Below are 5,234 nucleotides of genomic sequence, written 5' to 3' on the forward strand. Positions count from 1 at the left end.
GGTGTCACACTCCCCAGCTTTTGCAGGAATCCTGTTAGGAATGCATTCAGTCTCTGTATCAGAAATATAGAGCTGATCAGCAGCTCAATTTCACACGGCCCCATCAGAAATAAGCCCTTTTCTGTGGGCATTTGTGACCCAGATGGTCCAGCCAGCATCCATGATGTTTCCACAATTTAGCCCACAGAGAACTGTCCTAAATGTGTAACTATTCCAGAATCTGAGTTTTATTTTTTGAGCAGGACTTCATCAGCTTTTAGTTTGGCACAGCTAGTGCTGAGGCTGAAATAGCCCAGACCAGGTTTCAGCTTAGAGTCAGGTCTAGGCAATTAAGCGTCAGGATTCCAAAAAAGCCAGCAGCTTTTCTTTAGCAGCATATTCAAAGCCCAGATACTACAAGGCCAGAGAGCCATGTTCCAAGTCCAACTGACAAGTGAGGCTTTATGACACCCTTTTTATGTTGTCAGCCTTAGAGTCCAAAAAGACCCACCCAAAAATATGCACATCAGGCTGGAAAATCATCAGGCTTTATGGATCAGACATCTGATTTTACAAAAGCTCATTAGCAACTCAAATCTGCTTTGTAAAACTCCAAAAGTGTATTTCTATCTGGAGAGTGCCTCTCTTTTCATGTTGTTTCATTTTTTCCCAGAAGTTACAATAGGCAAAAAGTATAACAAATATCATCAGTTACAGAGACTGACTTTGTTTTCAACACTCAAAAAAAAAAAAAATATTTCAATCCACCCACCAATGGCAAAAAGCAAGTATTTATTTGTGTGTCCCACTAACACTTTTTCTTTGCAACTTTCCCTGCCTGGGATGATCCCTGTAGCATTTATGAAATTATAAGCATATAATATTTTCCATCAATTTTTATCCTACATCCAGATGCAAAAACCGCAAAGCACAAAGCTATTTCAACACAGCGCACTCCCCTCAACCTTTAAATGGAAATTTACTCAACCCTCTACCAGTAAATTTAACATTTCCAGGATTAACATTAGAGCTACCAAGGAAGGCTCTCAGCTGGAATTGGGGGCAGGAGAGGGAGGATAGGGCTACTGTACCAGTGATGGTAACTAGGCTGAAGAAATGGCTGCAGTGCTTTTTTCCCTTTTCCCCCTCTGGTTTGCTTTGCTCTAGCCGTGGGAACTGACCTAACATTTTTTTCCTTCAACTTGGAAAAAAAAGCAATACAAACTTTTAATATGTCTGGGTCATCCAAACTCACCTTTGGGAATTTGGGGGCCCTTTCTCCTCCCACATGAAGGAGAGAACAAAATACAAAATGGCATCACCTTTTCCCCCTCACTTTAGCACATTTTAGCACAGGCTGCACTTTTGCCCCTCACTTCAGCCAGCACAGCCAGAAACAGCCAGGAGATCCAGCAAGCCAACTCTCCTGGAGTTGGATCTATCATTTTCAAATTCCACAGGTAACTTCCACCTCTCAGAAAATACTGTTTTTTCATCCCGTGAATGACTCAATAGCCAGCATAGTTAGTACTAAAGATGTGTTATCCCTCACTCCTTCACCTTTACTTTTCTCAAGCTGTTTTTGCCATATTTCAGTGAGTCAGAGTTGGGCTAGCAAATCCCATTTCTGACACCAACTGAGGTAGGGGTCCTCAAGACCACCCTCCCCCAGGGTCTGATGATTTACTAGGAGGACAGCCAATGTTCAGCATATAGTTGTGCTCACAGCTAAGATTTATTACTGTGAAATGATACAAAACAAGACAGCAGATAGAAAAGGCACATGGAGCAAGCACATTAGAGCCCAAGGCTTTATTGGGGGACTGGTCATGTAGGCACTTTCTGCCTAACACATACCAAAATTCCAGACTCCCAGGAGGAAAGCAGGTATCCAGCATAATCCACACTGGCTGTACAAACATTTTAGGTACAATGAGCCACTCTTATCAGTTCTGTGGATGGTGGGAACCCTCCCCAAATCACATCTCAGACACCAGCAAAAGGCCAACCTTGTAAGCAGAACTTCCTAAGGATAAGCAGGCTCAGATCTGCTATGTTAACTCTTTCCTACACAACCCCATTGACCTTTAACTTAGCTGGCATATCCATGAGGCTTAGGCATCCTTAGGAGCTGTAGTGTACCCAGGCCCCCAAGAAGCCTAAGGTGATAGCATAGATCCTGCATCTGAGATAGACACATCTTCCTAGTAATTATGTAGCTGTGAGATTCCATTAATGCCCAGTGTGGTAGGTTGAATAACAGCCCCCAGAGATTTCCAGGTTCTAATCCTTGTGACCTATGAGTGTTAATTTATGTGGTAAAAGGGATTTTGCAGATGTGATCAAGTTAGGGATCTTGAGATGGGGATTATCCGTTTGGGCCCTAAATGTAATCACAAGTGTCCTTAACAGAAAGAGGCCAGAGGGAGATTTGACTATAGAAGAGGTAGTAGGAGATGTAATGATGGAAGCAAGAGGCTGAAATGATGTGAGGAAGCGGTCATGAGCCAAGACCCTCCAGAAACTGGAAAACGCAAGGAAACTGATTCTTCCTTAGAACCTCTAGAAGGAGGGCAGCCGTGCCAACACCTTTATTTCAGTCTACTGAAACCCATTTTGGACTTCCAGCTTTCAGAACTGTAAGACAATTTTGTGTTGTTTTAAGCCACTAAGTTTGTGGTACTTTGTTATAGCAGCAATAGAAAAGTAATACACCAAGTCTTACTTCTTTCCTGGATATACCATTTCCATTTCATAATGCATGCTTGCTGGGCAATACCCACTTTGTTGGCATTTTTATTTTTGACCCACTCCAGAATGGGCAGGTCAGAGAATAACATCATGTGCTATTGCTTAGTTAGCTTCTCAGGGTCCATCAGCACTCAATAACAGGCCAATAATTACCCCTCAAATGGAGTATACCAGGCAGTTCTGTTAGGAAAATGCTGTGTCCAAAACCCTAGTGGGCACCACTGCCTAGTGCCACAGATGCAGTCTACTGCAAGCACTGTCAAGCACTGATATTTGAAGCTCAAAAGGCTCATTAGAACTAGCCAGTCGAAATAAGAGGACAGTCTGTATAGCCTGCTAGATAGTTTCCTTATGTGTCCTCTTACTACCACTTCCTTAGTCAGTATAGTTATCTGCTCATCCCCTCTCCTCCCTTCGCCTGGCATCCTGTCCTGCTCTACTGGTATCACATAACTGGGCTGAAAGATCCAGGTGGGCTCCTAGTTGTATACACATCCCACTAGCACTGTTTAATTTGTGGCATTTCCCCACTGGGAACATTCCTAATAATCAAGAGAAGTATTATACATACGCAACACATCTGTTCCCACAATACATTCAGAGGTATCAGTTACAACCACTTGGGTGTGTGAACTTTTCACTGGATAAAAGATAATACAGACAAGTTTCAAGGGCCACAATGGTATGGCCTCTTTTACCATAGATAAGGTCAACTTTTGGCAGGAGTTACACGTCTGAGAGGACATGGTTTTTTCTATGATTGCTGGAGGACTTCAGTGTGGTAAATTCACCTTCATTGTCCCCAAACTTTTTTTTTTTTTTGGCAAGAAGCCCTATATTGTCAGTGTTTACTAGTCACACCTGCTGGCAAGCATCTGCTAACACCGCAATAATGCCATCAAGACAGAAACTTTTGATTTGTCAACCAACAGACACTATTTACACAGGAAACACACTGGACATCAAAAAACTTTTCTCTAACACTTTATAAGTATTCATAGCACAAAAAAGTAACGTATCATTTAAATTATACATTTTTACAATGGTACATTAAATTGGCTCAGAGCCTTAATTTTTAATTTGATTTAAACATTGCTTTTAGTCTGATGACAACACCGATGGTGCAGAGTTCTGGAGATATGTTCAAAGCAGCACTCACCTGCGGCTTTTCTTCGGTTCCAGAGTCTCTGAGGCAGTCAATAGTGTTTTTGTCAAATGTATCCTTTAGGTTTTTCTGTGAGAATGCAGAACACTGCATGTATTCGACAGCCTTCAGGTCACAAAACAGCATTTCAGCAGTCTGCGGAGCGAGAGGTTTCTGTGTTCTTGGCAAGCTTCTCGATAATAGAGGGTATCACACTTCTGAGATCAATTTTGGTTCCAACAAACAAGGAGGCTTCAAACAATGGTGAATTATCTCAGGTACCGACTTTTCTTTCACATTTCCAAATAAGGGCCGAAGACCACTGAAAAAGACTAGAAATATATGTTTGTGGATAGCTGAGGGGTTGTTCTGTCAAATCTTTCTTGTCCTGCAGGATCAAAAAGTCCGTAAGTGTATGGCTCTCACCAGTTACTGACTGCATAGTTGTCAGAAACCATGGAACGTATTCAGACATTAACTTATTGTTGTGTAGCATATCAAGACACATCTTACCAACAACACCATCACTCACAACACAAATTGTCTGCATTGCTGAAATATTTTTTACTCCACTGGAAATACTCCAAATATAATTTTGAACTCAGCTTCTCCAACTGATTTGAAGGACCTACCTGTTTTTCTGTTTTTTGGTTTTTGGTTTTTTTTTGAGGCAAGGAATACGACTTTATTCGGAAAGCCGGAAGTCTGAGAAGATGGCAGACTAGTGTCTCCGATAAACCATCTTATCTGGGTCTAGATGCCAGTTGCTTTTATAGAATCAGAGAGGGAGAGGAGGTGAGGAAGTAAAGTAAAAGGGCCATCAGTCTTGCCAAACATCTCCTGGAATGACCAGCCTCAGTGAGAGGATGTGTTAGTTTCTTTTGTCTTGCAGCCATTCACAGGTGGGCAGGGTTTCCTGAGGCAGGCCATTATGTATGATTACAACAAAAGCAACGAAAAACAAAGGTTAAAGTCAAAGAAACAGATCCAGTGTGGAGTCCGATTTAGCTCTTCCCTGTTACAATTCCCCACTGTCAATGTCCATTCCACAATCTTGTGGAAAAAGGGGTGACAATGTTCTAACTGCTCCGTCAGATGGATCTTTCTGAGAGTGTCTGCCATCGGCGTCAGTGTTCCAAATGTTGAGATTTGTCTTTTGTTCCACTTTGGAAGTGTCTACTTTACACCTGTAGATGTAAAAATATTCACAACCTAAAAGTTGAGAGTTATCAGGAATTTTGAGGGCTTCAAGCCCAGGAGGCCGCATCTCAAGTTAAGGAATTTAGTGTTTTTCTATGTATGGGAAGATGCAAGAGTCTGGGCTCACTGAAATCATTTCTTTGATATGCACCACGGCTAT

The 5,234-nt window shown here is 41.9% G+C and overlaps 1 pseudogene; it reads right to left on the reverse strand.

Moving 5' to 3' along the window:
* Positions 1–3,698: 3,698 nt before the first annotated feature.
* LOC118897353 lies at positions 3,699–4,711 on the reverse strand (annotated as a pseudogene).
* Positions 4,712–5,234: the final 523 nt, after the last annotated feature.

The sequence above is a fragment of the Balaenoptera musculus genome, chromosome 6, assembly GCF_009873245.2.
Source record: "Balaenoptera musculus isolate JJ_BM4_2016_0621 chromosome 6, mBalMus1.pri.v3, whole genome shotgun sequence".
Classification (NCBI taxonomy): Eukaryota; Metazoa; Chordata; class Mammalia; order Artiodactyla; family Balaenopteridae; genus Balaenoptera; species Balaenoptera musculus.